Source organism: Zea mays, chromosome 1, assembly GCF_902167145.1.
Source record: "Zea mays cultivar B73 chromosome 1, Zm-B73-REFERENCE-NAM-5.0, whole genome shotgun sequence".
Taxonomy (NCBI): domain Eukaryota; kingdom Viridiplantae; phylum Streptophyta; class Magnoliopsida; order Poales; family Poaceae; genus Zea; species Zea mays.
This window is the reverse complement of record NC_050096.1, coordinates 288,835,700-288,852,861: the sequence shown is the minus strand read 5'-3', so window position 1 is coordinate 288,852,861 and position 17,162 is coordinate 288,835,700. Positions and strand designations below refer to the sequence as shown.

Sequence of the window (17,162 nt, the reverse complement as noted above, 5' to 3'; positions counted from 1 at the left end):
AAATTCCACATCATATGTTTTTTCTACCACACCAGTGGCATGATTGAATACTCGATATGCTTTGGACTTTAATAAATAACCCAAAAGAAAACCAATATCACAACGTCTTTGAAACTTCCCTAGGTGATGGTGTTTCTTGTAGATGTAGCATTTGCATCCAAACACCCGGAAGAAGGAGACGTCTGGCTTTTTCCCATTTAGCAGTTCATAGGGTGTCTTCGCAAGTAGCCGGTGAGGAAATAGCCTGTTTGATGCATAACATGTAGTGTTGACAGCTTCGGCCCAAAACCTCTCAGGTGTGTTATACTCATCAATCATTGTTCTTGCAAGTGTGATCAAGGTCCTGTTTTTCCTTTCAACAACTCCATTTTGTTGAGGTGTATATGTTGCAGAAACTTCATGCTTGATCCCAATTTCATCACAGTACTCATGAATGTTGGTGTTGTCAAATTCTTTACCATTATCACTTCTAATCTTCTTGATCTTGCAATCAAATTCATTTTGAGCTTTCTTGGCAAACTTCTTGAATATAGATGCAACTTCAGATTTGTCATGGAGAAAGAACACCCAAGTGTATCTTGAGAAATCATCAACAATCACCAGACAGTAGAGGTTGCCACTAGCACTTACATAATTTGTAGGTCCAAATAAATCCATATGAAGTAGTTCCAAGGGCCTTGATGTTGACATGAAAGCTTTTGTAGGATGTGTATTAGCAACTTGCTTCCCAGCTTGACATGCACTACAATGCTTGTCCTTTTCATATACAACATCCTTCAATCCTCTAACCATGTCCTTCTTTAATACCTTCTTGAGTGTGCTCATCCCAACATATGCAAGTCTCCTATGCTAGAGCCATCCAAGTGATGCTTTGGTGAAGAGGCAAGTTCTTAAGTCTGCATATTCTGAGGTGAAATCCACTAAGTAGAGATTATTGTTTCTAAATCCTTTGAACTCCATTGATTCATCATCCATTTTTGATACAATAACCTCTGTTGGAGTGAATAAGCATTGAAGTCCAAGATCACAGAGTTCACCCACTGATAATAAGTTGAAGCTCAAAGGTGCAACCAAAAGAACATTTGAAATTGATAAATCATTTGAAATTGCCACCTTGCCAAGTCCTTGAACTTTCCCTTTTGAATTTCCCCAAATGTGATTTTGTCTTGTCCATCAACGTTCTCATCAAGTGAGGTGAACATCCGTGGGTTGCCTGTCATATGTTGTGTGCATCCACTGTCAATAACTCAATGGCGCCCACCGGTCTTGTAGTTCACCTACATCCACAGACAAATCAAGCTTGAGTTTTGAGGGCCCTATATTGCATAGGACCAGTGACTCTCTCAATCAAGGACTTTGCAACCCAAATTTGTCTAGGTCTACTCTTGCTTGGTGGACCTAGGAATGTAACTTTGACCTTTCCATTTGCAACTTTTCTTAGAACATAATGAGCATTGAAAGCAAATGGTCTTGAGTGCTTAGGCAAGGGAGTTGGTGGTTTGGCTTTGCAGTTGTGGGCAAAGTGACCTTCTTTTCCACACTCAAAGCATTTGATAGACTTATGAGTCTGCTTTGGCTTGTATTGAGTAGTTGCTTTCTTTTGCACAAAAGCACTGTATCCAATACCACTCTTGTTGTTTTTCATGACAGTGTTCATGAGTAATTCATTTTGGAGGTATTGGCCCTTGTTGAACTTTTGCACAATTGTTGCAAGATGTTCATTTTCACTCTTAAGTTTCTTGACCTCATTTTTAAGCCTTTCATTATCCGCTGCCAACTCCTTGTTGAAATCATTGTTCTCAATAGCAACCTTTCCTCTAGTAGTTGCATCAGTCAAGTATCTCTTCAATTTGTGGTTGTCTAAAGTCAAGAGTTCAACTTTTTCGGTCAATTCATCATGTTGACTAGTTTGCTCTCCTTGACTCAAATCATCACATGAGGTTGCTACATCAATCTTAACAACAGGGTTAATAGCCTCATGTGTATTGCAAGATAAAAGTTCATTTTCAACAAGAAGATTATCATGATCAAATTTAATCTTAGTATAGTCTTCCTTGATTTTCACTAGTCTATCTTTGAACTCCCTATTAGCTTCATTTAACTTGTCACATTTATCCTTAGCATCTTTTAGGGAGGTTGTGAGCTCATTTACAGTGGATGACATAGTTTTGTTCTCTTCTTTCATTTCATCACTAGCTTTCATAACTATGTCATATTTGGCATTTAAAGATTCATTTTCATTTTTCAACTTATCACATTTAGCTTTTGACTTCCTAATGATTTGAGTGTATTCTTTAAGCAAGTCAGGTAGTTCATCATAGGAAGGTGAAGCAAATTCCTCATCACTATCACTATCATCAGTTATATCAATATCATTTTGTACCTTCCGTTCACCTCTAGCCATGAGGCATAGGTGACAAGTCGATGATGGCGATGGTGGTGGTGAAGAGAAGTCCCCGGCGATGGCGGCAACTTTTTCATCATTCTCTTCTTCACTTGAAGAAGATCCACTTGATGACTCAATGTCAGTGAGCCAGTCACCAACAATATATGCCTTTCCATTTTTCTTTTTGTGGAACCTCTTGTGCTTCCCATCCTTCCTCTTGAAGGATCTCTTTTCCTTTTTCTCATCATCGCTGTCATCTTCTTTCTTGCCCTTGAACTTGTTCTTCTTGGGCTTGTTACATTGATGAGCAAGATGACCAAGCTCTCCACAGTTGTAGCAGTCCATCTCAGAAATGGGCTTTCTTTTGCTGGAAAAGAATTTCTTCTTTTTTGAATCAAATTTGATGCCTTCTCTGTTGAGCTTCTTTAACATCTTGGTGGTCTTCCTCACCATCAAGGCAATGTTAGCATCAAGGTCATCATCACTTGAGGATTCTTCCTCAATTTGTACTTTAGCTTTTCCTTTTCTTTCTTGATTTGCTTTGAGAGCCAAATCCTTTCTCTTGGAAGATGACTCTTCCTTGTCATTGATGTGCATGTACATCTCATGAGCATTGATCTTTCCCAATATCTGTGTAGGTGTGGTAACTGAAAGATTCATTTGATGCAGCACAGTGACAATGTGTCCATATTTGTCAATTGGGAGGACACTGAGAATCTTCCTCACAACATCCGGTTGTGAGATTTGAGTAAGCCCCAATCCATTAACTTTCTCTACAAGAATATTGAGACGTGAGTACATAGCATTGGCATTTTCATTAGCAAGCATTTCAAAATAATTTAACTTTCTCATAACAATGTGATATCTCTCCTCACGCTGACTTCTAGTTCCTTCATGTAGAGCACAAATGTCCATCCACAAATCATGAGCATTTTTATGATTTCTAACTCTATTGAACACATCTTTGCAAAGGCCTCTAAAAAGGGTGTTTTTGGCCTTAGCATTCCATTTCTCATAATTAAACTCATCACCTACAAGATTTGTGCGATCTCTAGGTTCGGGGAATCCTTGTGTGGCGGCTTTGTAGACACCAATGTCTATAGCCTCTAAATATGCTTCAATACGAATTTTCCAATATGGAAAATCGTCACCATAAAAAACGGGAGGAGGTACATCCCCACCGGACATCGTTACTCTAGCGGTTAAGCTAATCTAAGAGCAACAAGGCTTTGATACCAATTGAAAGAATCACGATGCCCAAGAGGGGGTGAATTGGGCTTTTCTAAAAATCAACACTAATTAAAACCTAAGCAAGAGCTAAGCAAGAGCCCAACTTCACCCCAACAACTAGCATTAAGGTAATAATACTAGAAATACAACAATGCTAAGACAATGCTTCAAATACTTGCTAAACAAATACATAATGTAAAATGCTTTAATTAAGTGCGGAATGTAAAGCAAGGTTTAGAAGACTCCTCCAATTTTTCTCGAGGTATCGAAGAGTTGGCACTCTCCACTAGTCCTCGTTGGAGCACCCGCGGAAGGGTATCGCTCCCCCTTGGTCCTCGCAAGAACCAAGTGCTCACTACGAGATGATCCTTTGCCACTTCGGCACGGTGGATCCCTCACGACCGCTTACAAACTTGAGCCGGGTCACCAACAAGATCTCCACGGTGATCACCGAGCTCCCAACGCCACCAAGCCATCTAGGTGATGTCGATCACCAATAGTAACAAGTCGTAGACTTTCGCTTGACCAAGAGAAGCCTAATGCAAGTGGTGTGTGCTCTAGGTGGCTCTCGCTAGAGCTAATGAGGACCAATTGCGGGATTAAGATTTTCTAATCTCCTCACTAGGCTTTTGGTGCTTGCAATGCTCTACCAATGTGCTGGAATTAATGTGGGCATCAAGACATTGAATATGGTGGGTGGAGGGGGTATAAATAGCCCTCACCCACCAACTAGCTGTTATATGCATTGTTCTGCGCATGGGCGCACCGGACAGTCCGGTGCGCCACAGGTGCGCCAACGGTCGACTCCAACGGCTAGTTCTGATAGCTAGTCGTTGGGCAGATGGCACACCGGACAGTCCGGTGCACTGTCCGGTGCGCTGTCCGGTGCGCCACTAAAATTCCACTCGGGAACCTTACGCTCTCGTGTTTCTGCGTGGGGAAACAGTTCCCCTGGGAAAGCTTGGCCCCACCTGGCAGAGGGCGCACCGGACAGTCCGGTGTCCCAAGCCCAGAAACCCTATTTTCTGTTTTGTGCTGTTTTTCAAATCGGTTTTCGTTCTAACTTGAGTGTATGTTCTAGAGTGTCACCTAGCACTATATGTGAGTGTGAATATGCAACAACACTACACTAGAACTCTCTTGGTCAAACCACTCATCAACAACCCCTCTTTATAGTACGACTAAAACAGAATAAAAGACCTAACTAAATCACGAGTGTCCACAACTCCTTGACACTCGGACTACGTAGTCCTTCACCTTTTGTTTCGTCATTTTAGCCGTCGCTTCAAGTTCTTATCTTCGGGATTGTTTTTATCGTTGTAGTACTTCTACCTGTAATGCGACCTAACTTACCATTTGTCTCTGCAAAACATATGTTAGTCACATATAACATTACGTTGTCATTAATCACTAAAACCAACTAGGGGCCTAGATGCTTTCAACATGCTCATGTTAATTTGATGGGACCTAATAGGTTTCCCTAGCATTGTTTATTCCCCACCTTGCAAACAGATGAATTATTGGGTAGATTTGCTATTGCTCTACCTAGTTTTGGGAAACTAATGTTTCATTATGATCATGTTCCACTTATGTTGTTGTTTAATTATTGTTCATGATAAGATCATATTGTTAATTGGAACATGGAGCGACCACCCGGGAAAATAGTGCTACCACAAGGGTGGTATGGGACGCCCTTTGCTGACTAATTAGGAAAGCTAGTGGAGGACTACCTTATCTGAAAGGGGCAAGGGAAATAGGGGAGTGATCGGTGTAGTAAGGTTCTCGGGCTGATTTTGTTGCGATGGCGGTCAGACGAGGGATCCCTGCATTGGGGCTTCCTAGAACAGTTCGGTGCGATCTGACATCGCAGACTATCTCTAGCCTTTTGACGCTTCAAACTGCAGTGGCAGTCGACCGTTGGCGAAGTCGACCGTTGCTCGTGGGCTCACTAGACAGTCCGGTGACACACCGGACAGTCTGGTTATTTTTAACCGAGGAGCGATTCGTTTTCACGAGAGCGGCCAGTTTGTTAAGCGCTCTAGCCTGGGCTCCAGACACTGTCCGGTGCACCTCAGGCTGCAGCAAGTCTGATTTGCTCCATACTTATAGAATTGTCCCAAGGGTCATTTTCTTATATGAACTTTATGCACCTGAGAAAATATCAACTAGTACATAAGACTTGTGATGGTCGTCAAACACCAAAATCGATTATAGGAAATAGTTGAGGCCATTTCCCTTTCATTTTGGCTTGACTTCATATTATCCCTAATAATGTGCCCACTTTCAAGCCCAAAGGTGCTTTTTCTTATATCTCTCAATTTGCTTTACAACCACGTGTGCTCATGCTCATACAAGGAGATGTTTGTCCATAGTAATGTGTTGAGATTTTAATCACCAAAATAATGAGAGACATGCGAGCCCGCGTGGAACCATCTCGAGATCTCGGCTGGGACTAGCCACCACAGGGCGTCTCCGCCTCCGGGTGCCGCAGGAGCGAGGAAGAAGGTGATGCCTTGAATCTAGGCTTGGGGAGAGGGGCCAATCCTCCATGGATCTCGGGACGGTGACACACAGGGTAAACGCTGGTTGGGATGGAGTTTTAGGGGCGGTTGGTTTTTTACCATGGTTTCGTGGGTAGTTTCAGCCAGCGTGACAAGATGCTTGGACTGGGTTGGGCTGAGCCAGATTTGCTCGATTGGTTGGGGATTCTTTTAGTTATTTGAACCATAGGGCTCCTAACACATAGGAGGTGTTTGGCACTGCTCTAGATTCTAGCTTCAACATAAAGCTATAGTATATAATACAAATTTAAAGGTTTAAAAATATTTTAAATCTGAATAAAAATGACTTATCTAAATGTCTTCTAAAAATTTGCAACTTCAGCTTTACAATTTTCTAAAGCTCCTAATGACCTGCTTCATCAACTTCGCCAATTTTTTTGGAGCTGAAGAAGTTCCAAACATGGCCATCATATATATATATAGTTGATGTATTTAGAGCCCTGGGCTCTCTCTAGTTGAGAAAGCCCCAATCATTCAAGCCAACAGGTAGACCAGGTAAACCAGATGTACCAGCGAGAAACTTTTACGATTAGTTATACAAGCATTTACATGTCTTTTGTATTTGTTTTACGAAAAAACACATAAATTGATATATCCCACACCCGCGCCTAGCTATGGGATCCGACCCACTACGCCCCCAAATCATCCCAAGCGCTCCAACCACTCGCAACCCTAATATAATCCGCCGTCTTCCGGATCGGCATCCGCCCTCATCCCCTCATGCTCTTCTCCGCCTTCCAGCCGTAGGAGCCCCACATCTCCTCACACTCTTCTTCGCCTTCCAGCCATAGGAGCTCGCCGCTGATTGAGGATCTCGCGGCCGCAGAAGAGGCCACAACGGGAAAGACGCGCCCGAGCGGCCCTTCAAGGAACCTACCCATCTCCCGACGGCCGGAATGGTCTTCATCTCATCGTCTACGCGCAAGAGGAGATCTGGATCTGGTTCGTTTGCTTTCGTGCATCCTAACGTCTCCTCCCTCCCCTCCCTCCTCCCACGACGCTCGCCACTACCGTCCTCCTGCCCCAGGAACCTGCCCGTTCTTCCCTCCTACACCTCGCCTCCTCCACCTCGCCATTCTTCCCCTCCCACACCTCGAGAAGCACTATAGGCCTCACCTGCCCATTTTCCCACCCCATGAACCGCTGGATCTAGGGGTACTACAACGGTTTTGCTCTTTTGCATTTGATCCTAGTCCATGTAGGCACCTCGTCATTTGATCTTTCATGGACAACAAGATCTAGTTACCATCATCATCGTCGATCGAGTTCCTGCTAGACAGTGACGAGGTAAATGATTGAGTTGGTCTGTGTAGATCGATCAGTGCAGATGACTGTAGATCTTCAGATTATAGAGGGGGAAATAAGTTTTTTCCTATAATTTTGCAGTAGTATCCTAATCGAATAAACTATATCAAGTTGTCAATTATGCATGCATGACGACGACATCACTAGTGCAGAATTGTAGGTATCCAGGACACCCAACCAGTTTGGAACAAGTAGATCGACCACTTTTTTCATGGACGCTAGCTAGTGTACGTGTCTGCAGTTTGGAGTTTCTTCGATCAAGATCTGGATATACACCTACTAACCAAACTACCACTACATTTTAATCCTATGTGTTTGGTCTGTCGATCTTGATGTCATTACTGAAGAAGTTTTGGTCTGATGCCACATCGCTAGTAGCTACAAGCCTACAAGCTTTGACTAGAGATGCTATGACAAGCTTTGACTAGAGATGCTATGACTAATACAAAGTTGTTTTACATGTTGATAGGAACATGGGCATGGCTTCTACGTCTGTCCATGGAGCCAGTTTCAGTGATCATATTCATTCTTCGTTATTATGATTATTATTAATGAATTTCTTTTTACTTTTTTTTGTTATGTATACTTTATGCATATGGCAATGATGTTATTGGTAGCTCTCCTACTCAATTTGTTAAATATCTAACTGACTGTTGATATATGCAGGGAGGAAAAGCAGGGTAGCCAGAATCTCTATTGGTGTCGCCTGTTTCATTGTGTTCATGATGATCCTTTCAGTAATAGGCCTTTTTAGGTAGTAAAGGAAACATTTGTGCTCTGGTTTCTGCAAGAGGCTTGCACATAAACAATTTTTATTGCAGTCTAGGCTCCAACCTTTGGTTGATAAACACTCTCACCATAATTAACGAAGGAATAAGAATAAATGATGGGAGGTACAAGAATCTGAAAATGAATAAATGATGTGACAGGTTGTAGGAGAGCAGCATGATCTAAGTGAATGCATAACTCTACTCTTATATTATATCATTCCTCTGAATCCATGTCTTTTAACTGGTGAATCATTTAGGTTTCTGTTTGATTTACTTATGCTTGTTCTGACGTGTCTTTATGCTTTATACAGGCTTACACAGACATGTTTTGACAAGAGCCGAGCAGCGATGCTTCCATTTCGGACCACGACCAAGCTAAAGGCTAATGGTTCCAAGTGTCTGAAGTACCAAAGACTTGGCTAGCTCCTCGTTTTTTGTCATGTCAAAAAAATCGTGTATGATTGCAACAATATTGGCAAAATATCGTTGTACTTTATATTTTGATATACTGTGAACAAAACAAGTGTCCTATGACACCATCGTGATTTATGCATTTTCAAACTAAATTTTACGACACTTCTTGTTGTGTTTTATGCTTCCATTAAAAAACAGTCTTACTTCGTTTTACGCCAAATTTATGACACTTTTTGATGTGTTTTACAACAATCTCTTGCGAAGTGAGATTATGCGTGTGTTTTACACTAAATTTCGTACTCATTTACACTGTTTTAGCTCACATTTTACGCTGAAATCATTCGAGCTAGAACCCGTGCACGATCGGCTGCACGCGCTTTTCACGCCGTAATTTTGGGCCCCGTTTGCTGTTACAAAACAGATATAGGATTTACGATAAATTTCATACTCATTTACGCTGTTTTAGATCACGTTTTACGCTGGAATCCGCCCGAGCCAGAACCCGCGCACGATCGGCTGCACGCGATTTTCACGCCGTAATTTTGGGCCATGTTTGCTGTTACAAAACAGATATAGGATTTACGCTAAATTCCGTACTCATTTACGCTGTTTTAGCTCATGTTTTACGCTGGAATCCGCCCGAGCCAGAACCCGCGCACGATTGGCTGCACGCGATTTTCACCGTAATTTTGGGCTCCGTTTGCTGTTACAAAACAGATATAAGATTTACGCTAAATTTCGTACTCATTTACGTTGTTTTATCTCACGTTTTACGTAGGAATTCGCCCGAGCCAGAACCAGAACCAGATCAGGCGTGCGTGGATATACCTGACTGAGGCTTCCCATACTAATGGAAGCCCATGGCTTCCATTACCCCTTCCATATATATATATATCACAATAGGTGTTGTTGTTGTCCCTTGTTTAAACTCAAGATTCCCTAAAAATATAATGCGGATTGGATCTGTTATGTGTAACATGGTTTTGCCTATGAGAATCATATGAAGTTGGATGACATGCGAGACATACATATTCCACGAGATGCCTCGAAAGTAGTGAGTATAGAGGGAGGGGAGACGAGTGAGTATGGAGGGAAGGTGTTAGGGAGGGAGATAATGTGTGCCCCAACCTGTGAAGTCTGTTCAATCTCGTGTTGACACGCTTCTGATGGTTGCCTCGGTCGTGAACATAGGCGCAGATGTTGGGCATGCGACAATTAATACATATTTTTGTCGATTGAACACACTAAAAAAATTATTTATTTACCGTATGTCTATATAGAAAACATGTTATACCATGAATTTGTTTAAAGAACAACCAGGTTTTCTAGACAGAATGAAAGGAGGTGGTGGATGATGGAAAGTAATTATAACTAATAACAAGACCATGTATGCAAATAAATAGTCATAAAAATAAGAAAAAGGACAAACAAAATCAAAATAAGAGTAATCATGCAGTAGATCTAATATAACAAATAGATAACTTAATAACAATTTTTTTGATTTGGTTGGGGTGCGCCAGGCTCAAGCAATAGTGCAACACTAGAGCGACACATAAGGGACCCAATGGCAAGCCACTGTAGTGTACCCTTCCCCACAAAAAATTAATTTAATATCAAAGTGGACATATGGCCCACATATCAGATATTAAACTGATAAGAACAGATACTACACTTGATCTTAGCCAAAAGGCCGAGAAAGGTATGAATTGTTATGTTAACTGAGGTCTGCTTTTATAAGCCTTCTCTGCTCTCTCCCGCTGAAAGCCGCCGAGGTGGGACTAAACTGAAGCACCACAAAGCACATGCATTCAGACCTCTGTCTGGTTGCGTGGGCTTTCTGGGCTACCAATACGTCGATGCTGGCCCGGTCCGCAGAGTCTCTCTAGCTCTAAGTTCTCGAGTCCGTTTCCACCGCAGCTGGCTGGACACAGGCCACCCGCCGTCGGCTTGGTTTCCCAGACGTCGAGGCTGAACTCCATCCATGTTTGAAACAAAATCTTCTTTGTTTGTATGATGACCGTACGTACATGAATGGAACCGTTCCAGGAGGGAGGCCACACGGAACCGTTTCAAGGATTGCTCGGCGTTTTCTTTTTACAAATGCTGTATTTTTCTTTTCTTTTTTAAGTATTGCTCGCCTTTCCTAGGTAGACGTAATACTCATCTACAAAGGCCATGCAGCACAAATAGCGCACGACATTTGTGTGGGTTCACGGACTTCCATCCAAAAAAATTATGCAATGATGTAAATAATCATTTACAACGGACTTCGCTCTAGGTTTAAATTATCAGTTGTTTTGGACAATGTTTGAATTAAACTTGTAAATATTTGACTACAAATAATTGTTTTGTTATTTGGTTTTATATGCACCGATTTATCCTAAAAAGGTATTTTTTACAAAGTATTAAGAGTTTATTTGTATTCTAATAAAAAACATTGTCATGTATCAGGTATGTGCTTCATCGTGTATGTGGTAGTATTAAACAGTTTCCACATCATTACTTGTCTGTTTCTAAATACTATGTTATTATCACCAACTTAAGGGTTTGTTCGGTTATGTATGAATCGAAGTGATTTGAGTGGATTAAATACCTCTCTAATCAAAATTGAATATGACATGATCTTTTAATCTCTCTTGATCCAGACGGAACCGAACAAGGTCTAAATGTCTCGGATGTACGATCGATCGAGAGCACAATCGAGTTTTCCCTTGGCTTTCATAAGTAGATGTTACTTACGAATGCCATGCTCAAATGACGCACAATGTTTGTGTTGATTCTCGGACTTCTTGGTTTCCTAGTTGAAAATTTCTTGCCTTCTTAGGCACTAGCTACATGCTAATATATTTTATTCGTTCACTTCTTGTTCCTAAGCAAGCATAGTTAGCGATGCAGCTGTGGTGTGAAGTGATCCGACATTGTTCTTCGCCACCAAAGGCATTATTGGAACGCCGATCTAGAGAGATCTGATGCGGATTATTACAAATTCATGGCACCAATGACTAAGATGTGCATGTTGTTCATTTAGTTTTAATCGTGGGGATGTTTTTTTAAAATTTTTACCCTGGACAGATGCTGCGACTAATGTTTGCTGAGACACCTAGCCAGAATGAAAATGGTAGTGCCAACACTTTTTCCCATAGCTATGAGTGAAATTGTTAGTTCAGGTATCATTCTTGTGTATTGTTCTCTTTATCTAATATATGCATGCTATGATATGAGTTACACAATCTAACTTTGGTGCATTAAATTGAGTTCCAATTACGTATATCATTTAATTCCGAATTCACGACCCATGTTTTGGAATAATCATTTCATTACCCTTTATTAATAATTTAATCAGGTAGTTTTTTTAGTAAACCTTGTTCTACCAATTCACTTTCATTTTTTATATATCAGACCTCCAACAAGGTGAAAAACGTGAAACGACGTATTTAAGGTAGGATAGCTTGATCATGGGTGAAGCCAGAATTACAGCATAGAAGGGGTCAATTAATTTATCAAATATTATAAGGTGAAAATATCATAGTATATATACACATGCATGTTATAGTTTGCATATAGCATAGGTAATAAATTAATAAAATTAACTAATGCCATATAATTGTATATTGATTAACTTCAACAAGGATTAAAATAATTTGCCTCTACGATGATCGACCACATTAAAAGCTTTGATTATATCTTGAGAGTTGATCATAGCCGTCAATTCTATATCAACATATGTGATCAAGTAATTTCACATAAACGCATCTCCCATTTTATTTTGTATATGTGTTTTGATAATTTTTTTAGCTATAAGGCTCCCTCAGTGATTGCAGTTGAGACTGGAAGGGTGACCATGAAACTTTTACACAATTTGACAAGGCTTTTTATCAAATCAACAAGTGATCGTAATGTATTTGGCTCTAGATGTTTGTAAGCTCAAGGTGAAGTATCAAATTCGTCGCGCACACAATAGCTATATGGTGACGACTTTGATAGAAATTCATCGATTTTATTATTAGCGATGAATTTGATGCTTTAAAAATTGTGACAAGATTTTAACTTGGATAGATAAATTTATTTGGGAACATATCATGTGCACATGAGCCTTTGTTGGACATATGGTGCACATGAACTAACAAACTTTACCAAAAAAATCTGAAAAACCATGCATATTCTTTCCATCTTAATTCGATTATATATAGCATTTAAGTTCAAATTCATTATGCTTTAGATGTAATAAAAAAAAGATAATATGTGATCCCACCCAATTCTCAACCCTAGTAGGTTTGATGCTAATGCACAAGTTTCCTACCTTATTTCGACATCTTGTTCTACCCACTACTTGGATCTCATGCTGGAGGTTATTGGGAAGATAAATGAGTTCAGTGGTTGCATTGCCAAAGCAAAGAAGATAACCATATTTATCTATGGATATGGAAGGATTTAAGAATTGATGACGACCAAGGAAAATGGTACAAATCTTGTCAGGCTAAAATACTAGAGACCAACAGTGGCTGGAATGCGGGCTGCCATGGACCATGCAAAAAGAGCATCAAGGAAGCTTTGGAAGACATAGCGATTAACAGATGAAGTAATTTCTATTGTGGAAAAGAGGTGGGACAATCAGATGAATACCAATCTATATGGGACATGCCCTAGGCCACCTCCGTTGCAAGGTGAGTTATCGAATCACGTTGGGGCTCACAAACTACCCAAATCCGAGTTATAGTTGATGCAAAATTTGGTGCCTATATCTTGCTTATATACATCATGTAGTTGCTCCTAGGTTTGTCCAGGTTTTTAGGGAGAAATATATCATGGATTCCACAACAATATCCACCTTCATTGTTGTCGGCTGCCCCCCCCATACTGCCCTATTATTTCCCAGCCTTGCCAAAGCCAGTCATCTAAGATAGTGTTACATATTCAATACTAATAGATGTGCTTACCTTTGTGCCCTTGTTTCAATCCTGGTGTCGCACAACCATCCACCCCATGGCTTCCTCCGAGGCTTGCTGGATGTGGGAGCGGCGTGGTTGGAGGCGGACGCGGAGGTAACAGTCGTTGCCCACCTCCCGCACCACCTGCTCCTCGTGCACCAGGTCCCCACGAATGCGACCACCTCTTCGTTGACCCCCGGCCCGCTACATCCTCCACTCAGACTTCGTCACTCTTAGGTGGCAGGAGCGAGGAAGTGACTGAGAGCACCTAGAGGGGCAGTGAATAGGTGATCTTGCGAAATTAACTCTAAACAACACAAAGTTGGTTTATACAAAGCAGGGCTGGGCATTTGATTTGTTTTGAAACTTTGGTTTTGTTTTTTGGTCTTAAAAACTTTGGTTTTCCGGACATTAGAAAATGATCGATTTTCTAGAAAATGAAAAATCGAGAAGTTCAGTTTCGATTTTTTTACTTCAGTTTTTCGGTAGAAATCGAATACCAAACTTATACCCAAGACAACACATACAAGAAGTTTATATGATAGATTAAATATAATTTTAAAAAATAAAAATTATATATATACAAATATTTAGAGATGCATCATACATCTCATACAATAAGTGAATAACAATTTAACTGCATCACACATTTAGTTCACATAATCGAATAGTCAAATTTTATAATTGATAAAGTTTGGTATTCGATTTTGTGGTATTTTGGTTCGGTATACGGTGAAAACCGATTACGATACTGAAAACCGAACTTCATAGATACAAAAACCAAAACCGAATCGAATTACCAAAAAAACTGAAATTTTGATTCGGTTTAGTTCGATTTTCGGTTTATAGTAAAAAAGTGCCCACCCCTAATACAAAGTGTTAGTGAGAACTAAAGCCAAGTTACGATGGGAAGAGAAAGGAAGGCTAACTCATCACTTGATTGCTCCTTTAAGATGAGTATTAAAATTTGGAGCAATATTGCAAGTGAGTATGATAGCTCAAGCAGACAACAGTCACAATAAGTAAAATGGACAAGGGACATAACAATTTTTACTATGATTCGGCCAATGCGTACTCCACGTTGTGGTGACCTGCTTTGGTCAAGGGTTGCACTCAACCCCTCTCAAGTGATCTAAAAATCAAACTTGAGTGCCACAGTTGTCTTCCTTATATCATTATCCCTTCGTGAGGAATCTCCACATATTGGAGTCCCTCAAGCCTTACACAAATGATTACAATCAAATGCGGAGTAAGTAGGGGAGTAGAGACGCACACAAGAGCATAACACAACAATAACACACACAAGCAAAGAAGAGAGCGCACAAATCAAAACGACAAAGTCACAGCTCAAGAACGCACTGAAATATCTCTCCAACAAATCAAAAGGTGCTTTTTCTTATATCTCTCATTTTTCTTTACAACCACCTGTGCTCATGCTCATACAAGGAGATGTTTGTCCATAGTAATGTGTTGAGCTTTAAATCACCAAAATAAATAGAAATGGTCCAAGGGCACATTTCCCTTTCAGTGACCTTGCGCGAGATCTGCTATGGCCTGGCGGCATGAGAGACACGCGAGCCCACGCGGAACCGTCTCATGATCTCGACCGGGACCGGTCGCCATAGGATTCTCCGCCTCCAGGTGCCGTAGGAGCGAGGAAGGAGGCGATGCCTTGAATCTAGGCTTGGTGAGAGGGTCCAATCCTCCATGGATCTCGACACGGTGACACGCAGGGTAAACGATGGTTGGGACAGAGTTTTAGGGGTGGTTGGTTTTTCACAATGGTTTCGTGGGTAGTTTCAGTCAGCGTGACAAGATGCTTGGACTGGGTTGGCTAAGCCAGATTTGCTCGATTGGTTGGAGATTTTTTTAGTTATTTCAAGCCCAGGGCTCCTAACACATAGGGGGTGTTTGGCACTTCTCTGAATTCTAGCTTCAACATAAAGCTATAGTATATAATACAAATTTAAAGGTTTAAAAATATTTTTAATATAAATAAAAAATGACTTATCTAAATGTATTCTAAAAATTTGCAACTTCAGCTTTACAATTTTCTAAAGCTCCTAATGACTTGCTTCATCAACTTCACCAAATTTTGTGAAGCTGAAGCAGTTCCAAACAGGGCCATCAACTATATATATAGGGATATTGGGTGCCCAGGGCTTCCTTAAAAATCTAATTTAAATGCTTTATTTCGTTTATAAAAATAGGATATCTACAACAGCCATGCAACTAGACTCGTTGGAACCATATTATGACATATACTGATACTAATCATGCAACACGGTATAGATATTAATGCAGTGTGGTACACCATGTAAAAAATATGTTTCTTGCTGCATACACACAAATTTAAGGATGGCAAGAATGCGCGTTGAAAGGAAATAGATTGGCATACACGAGATTTATGGAAACGTGACAAATGACCTCAATTCTTAGAGCAGTCACCTTTTTCTAAATTTCTATATCGTTGCGTAAATGTGTGTCGTAAATATCTTATACATATGCCGTAAATGGTATGAACCCAATACACACGAGATTAAGTAACAAGGTAATGAATAAAATCAATAAATCGTTTGCGTAAAATGTGAATAGAAATATCATAAGCAGACGTAAAACCTTTTAACGTTGGCATAAATATGTATATAAAATATCATAAAAACAGGGCCATCGCTGGCGTCTAGGGGAGCCTTCAATGCCACGCGCGCCTCTCGGATCCGCCGTCGCTCGCGGATGATGCCGAACGTGAAGCGGAGCACCACGTCCCTGCAGGTCCACCACCGCAGCGCCCCTAGCCCTCGCTCACTCAGCTCCATCATCGGCAGCAACTTGTCGTGCACCATAAGCTCGACGGTGGCCGCTAAGAACTGGACGAACCGCGCCAAGTGCATCTCGATGCGGCCTTCCGCTGCACGCGCCACGAGTCACCGTCGTGGGCGGTCTTCGTCGCTAGCGTTGCTCGTGCCTCGGGCAGTCGTCGCCACCACCGTTGATCGTATCACAAGAAGTCGGCCGCCAGCACCACTCACGCATCAGGCGGTCGTGGCCGTCGTGGCGCTCGCGTCTCAAGCGATTGTCACCGACGTCACTTGCCGTTCATCGACGTTGTCCCTGCTCGCCGATGTCGCACCTCTAGCCACCCCTTGCGTCTCCCACCGACGCTCGACGCTCGCGCCTCACGCCTCGAGACATCGTCGTTAACGTCCGCTCGCACCTCATGCGATCACAACCGCTGGTAGAAATTTAAACACTAATCCCTGGGGTCTAGGTTGCTTTTATATATGCCCAGGGCCTAGGTCGCTTGAGGTGGTGTGGTTGAACCAGATGATAACATCGGGTCAGGGCTTTCACCCAGCTATTGGAAGCCCAAGGCTTTATATATTGTATATTACGACGATGAATACGATTTTATGTTGCCATAAAACTGTCCCTAATTCCCGCGGGGGCTGTTAGTTGAACCAATATTAGTTTTTTTTATCAATTATGCTACACAATGCATATATTTATGCGACTTTGTATATGAATTTATGCTTTGCGTGAACAAAGTCATCCTATTTTTTTGCGTGCG

General features: G+C 41.3%; 1 non-coding gene and 1 pseudogene across 1 annotated transcript; one reads left to right on the top strand and one right to left on the bottom strand.

The window, feature by feature from the left end:
* Window positions 1–7,836: 7,836 nt before the first annotated feature.
* Window positions 7,837–8,007, top strand: LOC111590769 (uncharacterized; annotated as a pseudogene).
* A 2,165-nt stretch (window positions 8,008–10,172) lies between these two features.
* LOC111590778 (U2 spliceosomal RNA) lies at window positions 10,173–10,369 on the bottom strand. The gene has a single exon (XR_004855811.1). It is a non-coding gene; the product is annotated as a U2 spliceosomal RNA (small nuclear RNA).
* Window positions 10,370–17,162: the final 6,793 nt, after the last annotated feature.